The sequence below is a fragment of the Zootoca vivipara genome, chromosome 16 (genome assembly GCF_965207765.1).
Source record: "Zootoca vivipara chromosome 16, rZooViv2.hap1.1, whole genome shotgun sequence".
Lineage (NCBI taxonomy): Eukaryota > Metazoa > Chordata > Lepidosauria > Squamata > Lacertidae > Zootoca > Zootoca vivipara.
In genome coordinates this window covers 23,567,017-23,583,957 of record NC_142599.1, presented here as the reverse complement: position 1 = coordinate 23,583,957, position 16,941 = coordinate 23,567,017, and the positions used below count along the sequence as shown (strand labels likewise).

Genomic DNA, 16,941 nt, shown 5'->3' with positions numbered 1-16,941 from the left:
AGGCAGGAAAAATTATTTAGGGGCCCCACAAGACTCCTGGTCCCATCACCTCCTGGCAAATAGAAGGGGAAGAAATGGAGGCAGTGAGAGATTTTACTTTCTTGGGTTCCATGATCACTGCAGATGGTGACAGCAGTCACGAAATTAAAAGATGCCCGCTTCTTGGGAGGAAAGCAATGACAAACCCGGACAGCATCTTAAAAAGCAGAGACATCACCTTGCCTACAAAGGTCCGTGTAGTTAAAGCTATGGTTTTCCCAGTAGTGATATATGGAAGTGAGAGCTGGACCATAAAGAAGGCCAATTGCCAAATAATTGATGCTTTTGAATTATGGTGCTGGAGGAGACTCTTGAGAGTCCCATGGACTGCGAGAAGATCAAACCTATCCATTGGAAGGACAGATCGTGAAGCTGAGGCTCCAAGACTTTGGCCACCTCATGAGAAGAGAAGACTCCCTGGAAAAGACCCAGATGTTGGGAAAGATGGAGGGCCCAAGGAGAAGGGGACGACAGGGGACGAGATGGTTGGACAGTGTTCTCGAAGCTACCAACATGAGTTTGACCAAACTGCGGGAGGCAGTGGAAGACAGGAGTTGCTGGTGTGGTCTGGTCCATGGGGTCACAAAGAGTCGGACACGACTAAACGACTAAACAACAACAACAAGACTCTCAGTGATTTTGAAGCAGTCCATGGGGAAAAAACATTTGGGAACCACTAATGAAGATTACTCCACCCGCACAATCACATTATAATAACATGCTACTCATCATGGGTGTACCCAGCATGGGGCAGGGGGGTGCAGCTGCCCCCCCTAGAAGGCCAAACCACGGGCCCGACTAGGGAAGCAAATACCCTGCGCAGGCACCCCGCTTGTTGACACGGGAGGGGAGGGGGAGAGGAAACGCTGCTGGTGCTGCGGCTCCTCGGTGGCGGCTCTTCCTCTCAGCCCGCCCTGCCTACATTTGCACCAATTCCCGCCCACTAAAGCCTTCGCGCCTTCCAATGGAAAGCCCTGCCGGGCGGCAACCTCTCTTACCTAAGAGTTCTGCTGGGCTGGCAAGCGAAGGAGACGCGGCTCCCTGCATTGGTTGTAGCCGCTGCCGCACTTTGCCTCCCGGTAGGCTGCACTGCGATCGTCGGCGCCGCGGGCTGGGAATCACCCCCTTTCCCCCTCCGTACCCCCTCGAATTAGGAGTTGCTACTGAGACTCCTCCTGGGCCGGGAGAGGAAGTGCACCAACAGGAGCCAGTTCAGCCTCGGTGGGCAGAAGCCCGCAAAGGAGGAGTAGGGGGCGGCGCCCGAAGGTGGTGGTCGTGGCTGCTGCAAGGAAGCTGCGTGGGGGCATTTGTGCCGGATTGTCGGCGGCAGGAGTAGCCCAGCGGCAGTGACCCTTCCTCGCCGCCCCCCACCCCCGGCAATAGGAAAGGAGCTGCCTTGGGGGGCGGCACAGCTCTCTGCTCCCCCTGCGTGCATTGCCCTCTCCGGGCATTGGCTGCTGTTTCCTTCTTTGCAATGCGCCCCCCCCAGCCACTCTCCCTTGCTGCCCCTGCCGAGAGAGGGACATTGAGGGCGGGGGAGCCGCTGCCGCCGCCATAGGGTCGCAGCTGGGGGGGGCGCTCGCCTGCGCTGCGCCACCCCACCTTTCCCATCTTTTGCTCCCTTGCGATGGGGAGGCGGCGGTGGCAGCTTCTTCTTCTTTGAGGGTATCAGCTTGGCGGGGGGGTCCCCAGTATCCTCCCAGGCCACGGGGAGATGGCCCCCCAGGACTAGCAGACCTCTGAGCTCCTTCCCCATCCCAGATATATAGGGTGGGAACTGGCAAGGCTTCGGGGGGACCTGGAGGAGGGAAAGCGGGGCCCAAAGGGATTTTTCAAAGGGGTGGCTAGCCGTAAATGGATGGGAGCGGTGTTTTCAGAGCAGGGCCGTCTTAAGCATACCTGACGCCCTGGCACCGTGGTGTGACGGATCCCTCTGGCACCCCCACCCCGCCCCGTTTCCCGGCGCGGCGGGCACAGCTCACTGCGCGGCTGCCGCCTGGAGGGCCAGAGCCCTGCGCAACCCAGCCTGGCCGTAGGGCCGGCCCTGGGCCAGGGGGTGCTGCCCGCCCCCTGTTGCGACGCCCCTGCACAATACATAGCTGACCCAATTATAGGGTTGATATAGTTCATAATACCAAAAGAATGAAGAACCAATCTCTATTGCTTCATTGGATTCCAGCAAGGTGTTTGACAAGTTGAGCTGGGATTTCTTGTACACCTTGCTGGGAAAAATGCATTAATGGTCTTAAAACACATCTAGGCCAAGCTAAGGTTAGGTTAAATGAATGGGACACACCTAGGCTCCGGGAGGGGGGCATGAAACAGGGCTGCCCCCTATTCACCACTGCTTTTCTTTCTCGCCATGGTAAAAAGGTAAAGGAAAAGGACTCCTGACAGTTACGGTAAGTCCACTCGCAAACGACTCTGGGGTTGCGGTGCTCATCTTGCTTTACAGGCCGAGGGAGCTGGCGTTTGTCTACAGACAGTTTTTCTGGGTCATGTGGCCAGCATGACTACTAAACCGCTTTTGGAGAAACCAGAGCAGCGTATGGAAATGCCGTTTACCTTCCCACTGAAGCGGTACCTATTTATCTACTTACACTTTTTTGGCGTGCTTTCGAACTGCTAGGTTGGCAGGAGCTGGGACCGAGCAACGGGAGCTCACCCCGGCGCGGGGATTCGAACCACCGACCTTCCTGATCGGCATGCCCAATAACAGGCTCAGTGGTTTAGACCAGAGCGCCATGGAAGCAATAACTAATTAAAAAAAATGATAAAATGGCTCAGTACAGGAAGTAAAGTCTGTTGCACCGGCATATAAAACAAACCTCTTTGTGGACAATGTAGCCTTGCTGGTCAATCCCAGGACCTCCCTATTTTCCAGGGACAGTCCCAGATTTACAGAAGCCATCCTGGTTTCTGATTTGATCCTGGAACGTCCCGCTTTTCCCTAGGACGTCCCTATTTTCATCTGATAAATGTTGAAGGGTATGGAATCCTAAAACCTCTTTACCAACCGCTCTTGAGGAAATTACAGAGTGTTGGGAATGGAAATCAATGGTTTGTGGGGGGGTTTTTAAGGAAAATTATGTACATCAGTCTCTCCCCCTCACAACAATTACATTTTATAACATCAATCTAAAGTCAAACTTTGTCCTAAATAAAGAGTACCTCAGCAACACTTGAGAGTATTGAATTAAACATGGTGCCACAATGCAGCACATAGCTTCGGTCCACTATAAATAATGTTAACACTTGTTACAACCCACTTGGCTTTCCTTGGAACGAGGCGCTTTTAATTTAAAAAATGTAATAGCAGTATAGGGTGGCAATGACCAGGGCCAGAATAATCCTGGTCAGGCCCTAAGAGCAAGAGGAACTCCATTTTGTATATTCAATTCTAAATCTCTCTGCCTCTGATAGAAAGCAAACAGGCACAGCATGTTTGCACATCTAATGCAAAGATCTAACCACACACAGCACTTCTAAGAAATTCTAGCATAAACCACAAGAGCAAGAGGATGTAGCCCACCGCAAATTATAAGTAGAGCACAACCACAATTGTGCCTGTAAAATTCCACATAGACACGTGTATGAAGGTACCAGGTACATAACGCCACCTAGTAGAGTTGGGCGGGTGACTTTGCATCTTGGGGTGCTCTCTCTTGATTGGTTGATGAAGTACTGCAGAAAGGCTGATCTTCACTTCACTCTGTCAAAAAGGTATAAAAGCACTCTGTGTATGCCCATGGGTCGGGCAGAATGAGAAACTCATTCTCACTGCCACCATTTATTGCAATAAATGTTTTAATAAATCTGTTTTATAATATGTACAACTGCCTGAGATTTCGTCTGGTCAATTTGGGAAGCCAATCATCCATATTACATTTCTGGTGACCTTACATTTCTGGTGCCGTGACTCGGATGAGGGCATTTCCCTGAACCAGAGGCAGTCCCCTTTTGCCCCACTGGACAGGGCGCAGATTCCTAACGGCGCCTCTGGTCTGGTGCACACCGGCAGACTTTTTCCGGAGGATCAGAGGTGGCCCTTGAGTTTCCGTGCCCTGGACGAAGAGGCAAAAGGACCGAGGTTGGAAGGGAAGAACAGGAAAAGCCGGCTGGGGTAAGTAGAAAGGGAAAAGGTACCTTGAAGGGAATTGGCCCCCTTTAATGAGGGGAAGGGAGATCCTGATCACATCTCCAGCGTGTTGGTAGTACTCAGTTAATCAGAGGTCAACTGGGAAAACCAGGCGCTTTGGGTAAGAGGCAAAAGGGAGGAGGAAAATGTGTATGTTAGTAGTCAGTAGGGAGGAGGTCCCTTGACAAATAGATACTTAGGAAACAAGGAAAAACTGGGAGGTAGAGTGTGGTAAAGTGTCCAATGCATGGTATGTGTGGCAAAGTTTGCAGTGTGTGCTGTGAATGAGGGGATACTTTACAGGGCCATAAATGGGAGGAGTATGGTCAAGAGGAGGGAAAAATGTGATTTCCCTAGAATTCATGATAGATAAATTCATAATGCCATAAAAGAAATTTAATTTACAAGTCCTGCCAACAACAAGTCCAGAGAAAAAGGGGGTGTGCAAACCAGTATCCCCCCCCCAGAGAGAAGAAAGGCATTTTGAGAAAGAAGATGAAGAGAAAGGCAGTGGTTAAACAGCAACAAATAATGGCTCAAGGACCAGTGAGGAACCAGAAGGGGTTCAAAGGTCACTGGTGAAGGTCAGTTGCTAGGACGGAGATGTCTTGGTCAATGTAAAAGAGGAAGGAAGAGTGTTCGGAGAAAGATGGGACAAGGGGGTCCCAGCAGAAGAGAGTTCGTCGGTTTGGCAGGCATGGCAAGGAGCCATGGTCAAGGTGACTTAAGAGTTACCTGCATCTGGACTTTGTTATAAACATAGGCACCCAGTATTCTGTTTTTAAATATCCTTGAAACAGCCCCAAAAAGCCAAAAGAAGCATCAGACTGATTTTATGCCTAAAAGGGCTGTACAAACAGACAGCGGAGGATTGGTTCAGAAAAATCATCTCTGCAACCTTTAAAATGCTATTCACCACACTAGAAATGAGGCTACCGCCGCACAGGATACTGACAAAATGCCAGTAACGGTGCTCAGAAAATGTTTTCATATGCTTCAGCTGGCTTCAAAAGAAAAGAAAAGGAAAAAATCATGTACTTAAGTAGTTCACAACGCAAGAGACAATAGATTTTATTTGAACAATTAACATCTTTTCCCCAAGTCCTGTTGGAGCTGTGCAGATTTTAATTTTGGGGAAACTTACAAGAATGGGGAAAAAGAGACATTTGAGTCCTTCAAAAAGCAAACTACGTTTAAAAAGGGTTTTACCCTCCTACCTGCAACCCCATTTCATATGTCTTTGTGACAGCAACATGTTGGAAAAAATTGTAGAACTGCATATTTTAATGAAATGAATGTCTGTCAACTAAAGAATTCAGGATAAGGTAGAAGGAAGTTATACTGAATTGAGATTTGTGGGTAAAGACATTGTTTGAATCTAACACTACGTTGGAAGACAGGCTGCAACATCTTAATAACTCTCAAACCTCCGGCAGAGATGTGTGGCGTAACCCCCCTTATTTGGTTACACAAGCGATTCTGCATGATTTGTATTTGCACAACTTGTTTTCTCCTGCAACCTGCACTTAGAGACTGTGGCTGTGCCTGGCTGGTGTTGCCATTTCGGACATTCTATTGTGTGACATTGTGTGACCAAGACCGTTGCTGTGAAAGTAGGGAGAAAAAGATGTTATGCTTTGGAGGTCCACGTTTCAGCTTACAAAAACACTACTGCTCTAAATGCTTTGACTTTAAAAATTTTATGTCTCACGGAAACAGCCCGTTGCTACAAAGCAGCTGTAAGTTTTTCTTCTTCTAGAAACCACAAGACTTTGCATAATTTGAAAAACAGGCTTCAGTATCCTAGCAGAACTCAGCCGTCGGCAGCTGGATGGGAGGCAAATACGGATTTAAAGCGCCCCCCTCGACCCTGCACATGCATGAAGTTCTGTGGAAGGAAAGAGAAATCACGGGAAGATCCTGAAAGATGGACCAGACGTGGAATCCTGTTGCAAGCCTTGTGAAATTCTGCAAAGACTGCTGTAAGGCACTGCTGCTACATCCCAGAGATGACTTCTGTGTGCCAGACACACCTCAATGTCCAATACGTGGGACGCACTACCTCGGAGAGTTTGGTGGTGGACTAACCAGCAAGAAGTTCTAAAACAGCAGCGGCAGCTACAAGGACAATCTCTCTCTCCCCCCCCCCTCCTTTGTTTTTTATCTACAGGAAATCACTCGAGCGAAGAGCGTGTAGCCTTGCGGAGCCTGACACGATGGTTCCAGCCTGACGCTAGCGAGTCCCTGAGTGAATCCTTGAAGGAAGGGAGACGAGACCCTCTTCATTCCTAGGTGGTGAGGTATCCATTCCATCCGGTGAAAGTGCCTGAGATGACCCCCTGGATCCACACCCTGCTGTACCTAATCAGGAGTGGGTACCCAGCGCACGGTGCACCAGTTTCCCCTTGCAGCGTCTGACCGGCAAAAGACGCCCAGCGCATGGGAAACCGAAGTAGCCCCTGCTGTGACACTCCGGACGCTGTCACTCGACGCACGGGTTGAGGAATGTCCATCTTATGCAGCACCAAACATCAAGGAGACAAGGAGACGCAGTAAATCTTAGACCCTTATATATGTATGTATGTATGTATATTTGTATGGGAGGCATCAATTGAGTGGGACCCACAGTAGAAGTCTACCTGCCCCCAAAGCAGTATCCTTAATTTGGAAGGAAGGGCAGTGTACCTGCCTCACTTGAGCGAACAGACCCAAAACAGTTTCAGAAATTGAACCATGGGGTGGGTTCCAGCAACTCCCTAGGTCATACAGATATGGGGAGGGTTCCAGCAACTCCCTAGGTGATACAGGGCTATAGCTGGGTTGGGGATGTAACTGGAAGAGCTGGCCAGGTGCACCCCTCAGTTCTGGCTTTGGAAATGATGGGAGAAGCTTCTGGTAGCCCACTGATATCTAATGCAAGCCTCTCCTGATTCTGGCAAACTGGAACAATAGCCATTCTTTCTGTAGCCAAATGCTCAGCTAGGACAAACCTCCAATTGTTATATATATATATATATTCCTGGCCTTTAGAGCTGTGTAGGAACTTTTGAAACCCACTGATTTGCATTGAAGCCCAGTACTGAGCTGAGAGAGAACTGTGTATTTTCCTGCTGACATAAAGTTTTGGAAACAGTGGCTAAAGCCCCTTGGCTTTTAGATTTCCAGCAACTATAGTATCCTAGTATCTCTGAAGACTAGTGTGGCCATTATAGATTCATGGCCCACCTGAGAGAAAGAACCCTTTGTTGCCAAAAGTCTGTATTGCGATTTTTTTGTTGTGCCTCAAATGGAAATGCAATGTAGTAGAAAGTGGCACTTGTGCTTCGACAAAAATGATGTTTGTATAATGCAAATATGTGTTCCCAGTTAGGTCTAACACGAAGGCTAAAAACTTCAACAGAAAATGCTTAGGAGTTATGGAAATAGATTAATCAAAAGCTGAACCAGGCTTAAATTCAGCAAGCATTTTTACTCTGCTTTATAGCATCAAGCTGAAGCAGGAAAAAAAAAACTTTCATGGTTATTTTACACTGACAGTTCTGCAGACTGAATGCCTTAATCTACAGGCTCTCAGAGTTTGTGTATAGCCCTATGAATTAGCTGATGGTGTCTATCCTAACAATGAATTATCCTTTCCCCCTTAGGAAAGATTTCCAACCCCATGTGTATGTGTGGTAGCACTCTTAAGAAACTGTTTTGTGATGCACGTTATTCACTTGGATAGCATAATTCACAAGTTTTAGAAACACTAGCTTGTATACCTTAAGTTAAGAAGTTTCAAAATGAAGGTCTGAATGTGCCAGGTAACAAAATTTAGGTCAGTTTGTAAAATATTTTGCTATTTGATTTAAGAAAAGCAATGTACTATGTCTTTAATGACTGCTAGTTCCTGATCACAGCCGGAGGTTCCTGGAACCTTTTTAGTTCTGGTGACACTAAGAAACATTTAACAGCCTTGGTCAGGTATTTTAACTGTTCAGTAGAAAAGGCAGCCCCCACCCCGAAGTTCTCTATCTGCCTTGCACTATTTCCCTGGAAGTCAAAAACCTAACATTTGAGCAAGCTTCCAGTTAGCCTTCTTCTGCCCTACATACTTCTTTGAAGCCCAGCAATCTTCTGAGGGCTCTGAAGTCTCTCAATAAAAAAGCATGAGGTTTTGGCCAGACTCTCAGGACTAGACGCAGCTGGCCAGGTAGCCCTTCTGAACTCCTCCTGCTGTGTGTACATCAATCAGGCTCAACGCGTGGTGACCGATATTGGACGGATCAGGGAACTAACATCGGTATACAACCAGAGTAAACGTGTTGAGACTGATGTTAAAAACATTAAGAAGCAGGCTGATCTGTACCACAAGGTTAGCCTAGACGGTGAAGGTCTGCCCAGTGTATGGAGTTAGATTAGTTCTTGGCTCCCAGGTTGGTCATAGTTAAAAGAGATTCTGCTCATAATATTAATTTTCTTTCTTATTGTCTTAGCCCTATGCAGAACCTTGGTCTGTATAAACCTTCTGGTAACCCTTCTGAGACAAGCTAAATAACAAGCCTGGGAAAAGGCAGCAGAAGCTTCCTCACTTACTTTGCTCTCTGTTGCCCATCCTTTGGCCTAACATTGGAGCATGGGAAGCTGCTGGCTCCTCTGTAGAATCATAGAGTTGGAAGAGACCACAAGGGCCATCCAGTTCAACCCCCTGCCAAGCAGGAAACACCAGGAAACACTGTAGTGCGATGGGTCAATCAAATGGAGATGCAGAAACACACCTGTTCTTCATCTCCATATTGAAGAGGAGGGAATATAGGGTGGCAATGACCAGGGCCAGAATAATCCTGGTCAGGCCCTAAGAGCAAGAGGAACTCCATTTTGTATATTCAATTCTAAATCTCTCTGCCTCTGATAGAAAGCAAACAGGCACAGCATGTTTGCACATCTAATGCAAAGATCTAACCACACACAGCACTTCTAAGAAATTCTAGCATAAACCACAAGAGCAAGAGGATGTAGCCCACCGCAAATTATAAGTAGAGCACAACCACAATTGTGCCTGTAAAATTCCACATAGACACGTGTATGAAGGTACCAGGTACATAACGCCACCTAGTAGAGTTGGGCGGGTGACTTTGCATCTTGGGGTGCTCTCTCTTGATTGGTTGATGAAGTACTGCAGAAAGGCTGATCTTCACTTCACTCTGTCAAAAAGGTATAAAAGCACTCTGTGTATGCCCATGGGTCGGGCAGAATGAGAAACTCATTCTCACTGCCACCATTTATTGCAATAAATGTTTTAATAAATCTGTTTTATAATATGTACAACTGCCTGAGATTTCGTCTGGTCAATTTGGGAAGCCAATCATCCATATTACATTTCAGCAGCACTTCTATTCCTGACTCACCACCCAATTGCTCCCCCAAATATACTGAACACTTGCTAATTTACAAACCTGAACCAAAAATCTAGCACCAGCCATTTCACCAATTCTTATTCCCTTTTGTCACTGTCCCATTTGTTTTAGAACAAAATATTTGTAATTTAAACTAGGGAACAGCCGTTTAAAGGCTGGAAACAAAAAAGGACTAGGAACAGTCGGGAAATTATATAAAGATATGGCACCTCTCTGACATGTATGCAACTGAAAGGAACGCTGGGAAACGCAGAGTGTACAATTTTACGCCCAATTCTACAATTTTATCTCAAGCCACCAGAGTTAACATGGAGCAGCGAATCCTAAATACTGTTCTCAGGAACTGCTGTCAAACATACATATAAGCTCCCTATGTGATTCAATGACAAGTGGCCTTAGCTCCTTATAATCAATATGGCGAAGAGACCTCGGTTGCAACACAGAAATGTAGGACTGACAAAAAAAAAAAATCAGAGGAAATGGCTATTCAACTCAGTGTCAGCAAACACAGGAGAAAATACAGTAGTGTTAATTTTTTAACACAGATAGCATTATGGGCTCATAAAATGCGAAATGTCCTCAATCAAGCCTCCTGTCTGAGAGGCTGCCTACAAATGGGGTCCTACAATTCTAGTTAATGGAGTCAACAAGAAAGGTTTGATTTTTTAGGTAGCTAATTATGAGCAAGTCTCATTACAGGCCAGGAAGTACCTTGTGATCCCAAAACTGCATTGTTAAACTTGTTTCTTGATTATTTAAAAGAACTCATGTTTAAAGACTTATTACTCCTCTTCATGACAGCAGCCAGGCAAGTTCTAGCTCAGTTTTAGGAAACAGCAAATTTAACACCGGAGGCTTGGCTGGAAAAAGGTATGAACATTGCTCTCGTGGGAAAACTGTCAAAGCAGCTTAACGCTCTAAAAAAAAATGCAAATGTCAAAAGACTGTTTTGAGGAAACATGGTATATGTTTATTTCATACATTAGGAAAGTTGACACAATGACAAAACCACCAGCAACTCACAGTACTCTCTGGAGCAAGATGGTAAAACGAAAACAACAATATTCAACAATTACAACCGGTCATGATCCAATACACACTTATATGGATCTAGTATAACAAGGAATCACTTGGAGGGAAAGGGGGAATTGGAGAAATGACCTTGTGTTCATTTGTACTTTTGTACAAACGCGGGTGGCGCTGTGGGTTAAACCACAGAGCCTAGGGCTTGCCGATCAGAAGGTTGGCGGTTCGAATCCCCGCGACAGGGTGAGCTCCCGTTGCTCAGTCCCAGCTCCTGCAGTTCGAAAGCACATCAAAGTGCAAGTAGATAAATAGGTATAAATAGGCAGGAAGGTAAACAGCATTTCCGTGCTGCTCTGGTTCGCCAGAAGCGGCTTTGTCCTACTGGCCACATGAACTGGAAGCTGTACATCGGCTCCCTTGGCCAATAATGTGAGATGAGCGCCACAACCCCAGAGTCGGTCACAACTGGACCTAATGGTGAGGGTCCCTTTACCTTTTTAACTATTATGAAAATGGCAAAAATGAAGACTATCAAAAAGTGTTCCCATGCTCAAATACTGCTAGTGCAGCGTAGAGAGAATGGTCGTGAATACAGACATGGTCTTGCTTATTCTCAAGCTCAACAGCTGTGCATCTTCCAACCATTTTCTTCCTTCAAAGATGATGCCAAGACCAACTCCAGGATTTTTTTAGGGGTAGGGTGGGGGGGTGGAACGCTTGTGTTAGACCCCCTGCCACAAAGGTGTCCCCCTGTTCCTGAGGTTTGTAGGCATTCTGGGACTTACTCCGTTTCCCTTTTCTCTCTACCCACAATGCCATGGAACACTTCAACTCTAGGTCGTAAGAGGGTGAGGATGAAGATGGCTTTCTAAAGCCACTTATTGCCAGAGTGTTTTGTAGGCCCAGAACGGGCATCAGTGATGGGACACCGGGGGGGGGGCTTTTATTCTGCCCAAAATGCTATATGGGCAGCCTTTGCCAACAGCTGTGCTGGCTGGGATTGATGGCAGCTGTAGTCCAAACTATCAGGAGGGTACCAGTGGCAAAGGCTGTTGTATGGAACGCCCCACAGACAGAGATACCCCCTAACCATGGGGCTAACTGAGGTGGCCACCTCAGATGGTGTGCTTGAGGGTGGTGGCCGCAAAGAGTGTCACAATGGGAGACAAGCAGATCTATTTTTATTTAATATAGTTTTTACTGAGTTTCAGCACACGTACAAAATATATACAGAATAAAACCGTACCGTATTCAGAACTCAAAAACATCTGTCCCCCTTCCTTCCCAGCATCCACTCTCACTCCCTCCTCTCACTTCCCCAGATAGTTTAATGCCACCAGCACATTCTAAGCAGATTCACAATACTTGGTTGCAGCACACAGACTCAGGAAAGAAATCTAATGCACATACCTAAAAGAGCCAAGTAGATTTGTATTGGGTTGCAGGAACTGGTCTATTGCTGCCTTGCGTATTCACATACTAAATCAAGCAGTGAAGTTGGGTTCACTTTGTGGGGAGGGAGTTCTCTCAAGCAAGTCTCATTCACATGACCCAGAATGCACAGAACAAGGCCATGCACTCAGGAAGGGTGATGGGTGCAGCTGCACATGCTAACACCCCAAAAATCTGCATGCACATAACAAGTGCTTCTTTCTCCATCTCTCTCTCTCTCTCTCTCTCTCTCTCTCTCTCTCTCTCTCTCTCTCTCTCTCTCTCTCTCACACACACACACACACACACACACACTTGAGATCTTGGAAATGCAATGTTACCAAGAGATCAGTACATTCACATTAGGGTCAGCAATCAGCTCAGCATCGCTGGGCATCTGCTGAGGCCCACAGCCCAGCAAGGGGCCTGCTGCTGACTTTTGCAGCTGCTCCTCTTCCTCACAGCACCCTGGAGAACCACTGCCTATCAATGGGAACAATGCTGAACTAGAAGGATCAAGCAGTCTAACCCGGTAGAAGGCAGCTTCTTATGTCCCAGTTTAAATCAGCCCTTTATTTAGAATCATGAGGACTGGAAACTTTCCTTTCATCAGCTGAGCACTTGCTCTGCATACAAACTGTCCCAGGACCAACCCCTGGCATCTCCTGTGTGAAACCCTGGAGAGATGCTGCCAGTGTTATAAGAAAACAGGAAGCTGCTTTATAGCGATGCAGACTGTCGACCCATCTATATTGTCTAAAGTGGCTGGTTTCAATCTTCTTCAAGGTTTTAATTTAGGCAGGAAGGCTTTCCCTGTCCTCCTTGGAGAGACCAAGGATTGAACCAGGGACCAGTGCTTTTTTTTCAACCAGAGCGCAGTTTTGGCACCTCTCAGGTGGGTGCCATTGCCAGCCACCACTCCCTTTGCCCGCTTGCCTTTACCTACTTCTTAGAAGCCCAAAATGGCTATTTAAAGCCAAAACAGAAGCTGGCCAGCATATGCAAATCAATCATTTGTATTAGATCTATGACCCCACCCAGCTCCTAGCCGCTCCTAGGCATGACTGGTCAAGCTACGGGGAGGGGCCAATTCATATTTCCTTTTCTTCAGTCAGTCTCCCATGTAGCAGTGGCAGGCTTTAAACTTTCCAGCCAGGTCTCTCCCGTTGCAGTTGCACGTGTGTGTGTTTGTGCGAGGGCCCTTCTGAGCTGCTCTGTCCATCTGAATTAAGAGCAGAGGGAGGCAGGGGCGCATTTATTTTACCTGCATCAGAACCTGGGATGCCACCCCCCAAACCAGCTAGTGAGGCGGCTTGCTGTAGATTTTAGCACCTCTGCGGGCAGTGAATGCAGCTGTTGTCACATGGGCGTAGGCAGGGGAGCAGGGGGGCAGTTGCCCCCCCTAGAAGCAGGGCAATAGGAGGGGCGCTGCCAGCCTGCCCACTGCCCACTGCCCGCCGCTTGCACTTGCTGGACCCCGGCGGAGCGCGCAGCCGTGGGTGAGAGCAGAGCTGCCGGCGGGGCTGGTGGGCAGAGGCGGAGGCAGAGCCCAGCCCGGCAGAGCTCGAGTTTGCCGTTCCTGCCCACCGCGCCGCGCCCTCCCTCCAGATCCCCGTCGCGCCCCCCAGCAATGCCAAGCGCGGCAGGGAACCAGAGAGTGTGACGGGAAGCTGGAGGGCTCAGCGCGTGCCCTCCTGGATCAGAGTGCACTTTGGGGTTCGCAGTGCTTAAGCATGAGTTCCAGCTTGCTAAATAAAATGAAGAACTGCCCTAGACAGAGGGGCGGGGGGGGGGGGGCAGAAAACCCAGGAGTTAAATGTGTGCCTTCAAGAGAAGATACATTGCACTTCTGCTGTGGCTTTAATTATTATTATTATTATTCTGATCAGAATTGCTGGATTATCGGGAGGGGGAGGAAGAGGGGAGAGAGAAGAGGGTGAAGGAAGGATGTCAAATCTCTCCAAGGCCTTAAAAGCTTTTCTTGGGGGTCTTGAAAGCACCCTCTCTAATAATGGGTGTCATTCAATCTTTTTTTTAAAAAAAGATGGGGAATTCTAAGCTGACGTCTTAAAAAAAAAAGGCTTTGTGACAATCTTAGTGTGAGGCTCCTAATGGCAGGCAGCAGAGGAACACTTAGAAGTCTGCAAAAAGCTTCGTGGAGCCTAGGTGAGACTGGAGTCAGTTTCACCTGGGTTCCGTAGCCCCGCCCACATTCCCACTTTGTGGCCCCTCCCCTCCCGTGCCTTGGGCCCCCCTTGCCCCCCCCTAGTTTTGATCCTGGGTACGCCCCTGTGTTGTCAAACCGGCATCCGTTGGGGGCTGCTCCGAATCGCCTGTCAACACTGTAAGAATTTAATGGTGGATTCCGGCACCTATTTTTATTGGAAAAAAGCACTGCCAAGGATCTTCAAGGCAGGTGCTCAACCCCTAAGGCATGACTCTCCTAAGCTAGACGGACCAATGATCTGACTCAGGTAAGGCATCTTGTTCCCCGAGAGACCCCTAAGATCTAGAGCAGGCATGGATTTAAAAGGTCAAGGACCCCTGGACAGTTAAGTCCAGTCAAAGGCGACTATGGGGTGCAGCCCTCATCTCGCTTTCAGGCCGAGGGAGCCGGCGTTTGTCCACAAACGGCGTTCCGGGTCATGTGCCCAGCATGACTAAACCACTTCTGGCGCAACGGAACACCGTGACGGGAGCCAGAGCGCACGGAAATGCCGTTTACCTTTCTTCCACAGCGATACCTATTTATCTACTTGCACTGGCGTGCTTTCGAACTGCTAGGTTGGCAGGAGCTGGGACAGAGCAATGGGAACTCACTCCATCGGGGGGATTCGAACTGCCAACCTTCTGATCGGCAAGCCCAAGAGGCTCTGTGGTTTAGACCACAGCGCCACCCGCGTTTGTATACTCAAATACACAGAGGACGGTATTCCACGCCAGTCCTCCTCACGGTAGACCCACTGAAGTTATTGGACATGACTCATTTCAATGGGCAGGGCTCTGCTGAACACAACCTGTAGCATCCTGGAGGGAGGGTGTGCAAGGGTGCATGCCCGCAGACTTATATGTGGGGCACCAATCCACATCTACACACAGAGAGACCAGTAACCACAGAGGCACAGATCTAAAGGAGCCACAGGTACAAATCCAGACACCCAAGAAGACACATAAACATCCTCGCCCTCTCGGAGATGAGGAGAAAGAGTTAAAAGCCCTATTTGCATAGGCATCAGCTCCTACAAGAAGGGACCCAGGTGGCACTGTGGGTTAAACCACAGAGCCTAGGGCTTGCTGATCAGAAGGTCAGCGGTTCGAATCCCTGTGACGGGGTGAGCTCCCGTTGCTCGGTCCCAGCTCCTGCCAACCTAGCAGTTCGAAAGCACGTCAAAATGCAAGTAGATAAATAGGAACCGCTACAGCGGGAAGGTAAACGCCGTTTCCGTGGGCTGCTCTGGTTCGCCAGAAGCGGCTTTGTCATGCTGGCCACATGACCTGGAAGCTATACGCCGGCTCCCTCGGCCAATAATGCGAGATGAGCGCGCAACCCCAGAGTCGGTCACGACTGGACCTAATGGTCAGGGGTCCCTTTACCTTTTACAGCTCCTACAGGTGGCTAAGTGGTTTCGCCACTGCAACCCTGATCCATTTGCCAATGGGAACCAATCCTTTCCTTTCCCCTGCATTCAAGTGGGGTGGGGGTGGGGGGGAGAGGAGAAAGCTTCTTTATGCCTGTATTACAAGCCATCCTTTCGCAGTGGGGAAGGGGGCAGGTGCCGAGTGGGTTGATTTTAAACAGAGCAGGCAAGCGGAGAGCTGGGCGTTTTGCAATGGACAAGGGACTAAGACAATAGCATGCGTCCCAAGGTACCCCCAATGGGTGTCCACCACAGAGAGGCAGCTGGAGCAAGACAAAGCTGGGGTGGCAGAGAGCCCTCGTAAGACACACAAAGAGGAAAGGAGCCAGCAGGACAGGATTTCTCTCCTCTCAGCCCCCTCACCCCAATTTCATTGCCGGGGGGGGGCATCCAGTCAGGGCTTTTGGAGATGCACTGTAATAACACAAGCCAAGCTGGGGGCGGCTACCAAGATCCCTGCCACAGCCACAGCCGCAATGGATAGCTCAGGACACGGCATGTCTACATTAACAATCGGACTCAGCGACACATACACAAACCCTCCAACCTCCGAGGCTTCGCCCAGCAAGCGGGATAGTTAATACAAATAAATGTGAACAAGCAACTTTGTGAACGGATGAGCTGGACCTCACAGTGGAACCCCGGTGCCTGTGGCTGCCCCCAGTTCGTCTGTTTACCTAATGCAATGCATCTCCTAATCTGTGCTAGCATATGCCATGCAATTGGACCCCATATGAAAAGGTCACATTTATCAAACGGCTGCAAATTGTCACGGTGCTGGCTGGGGCTCGTGGGAAGCTGTAAGCCAAAAGGTACTTGGTTGGCAAAGGCTGATTTACGGTCTGCTGACGTCACCGATGCAGACTCACTCCTTTGGCTTGGCCGCGGGTTTAGTTTTTTTTTTTTTTTTAGCCAGGACGCACCAGAGCTGAGCTCCAAGGCATGTGAGAAATAAAAGTGCCTTGGGACATGTGCAAAAATGCATTTTGTGGCGTCTTTTCATTTTCTCAGTTATGTACTGGTGAACATCAGACGAGCCGCGCTGAATGAGGCCACGGGGGGCCCACCTAGTCCAACATCCTGTTCTCACAGTGGCCAACCAGATGCTCCGATGAGAAGCCCTTTAGCAAGACCTGAAGACAGCATAGCAGCTCACCCTGGGATTCGCCCACCACTGTGGCATTAGCCCCGCCCCCACTTGTTTACACACCCATTTCTCAAACAAACACTGAAGAATTCGCATTTTGCAGTGGAATAGCCCAATCCAAGTAAG

General features: G+C 48.6%; 1 protein-coding gene across 2 annotated transcripts in view; it reads right to left on the bottom strand.

Annotated features, from left to right (window-relative positions):
• SPTBN2 (spectrin beta, non-erythrocytic 2) overlaps window positions 1–16,941 on the bottom strand; it is a 111,450-nt gene that overhangs the window by 83,715 nt on the left and 10,794 nt on the right. The gene's annotated exons all lie outside the window — the stretch shown is intronic.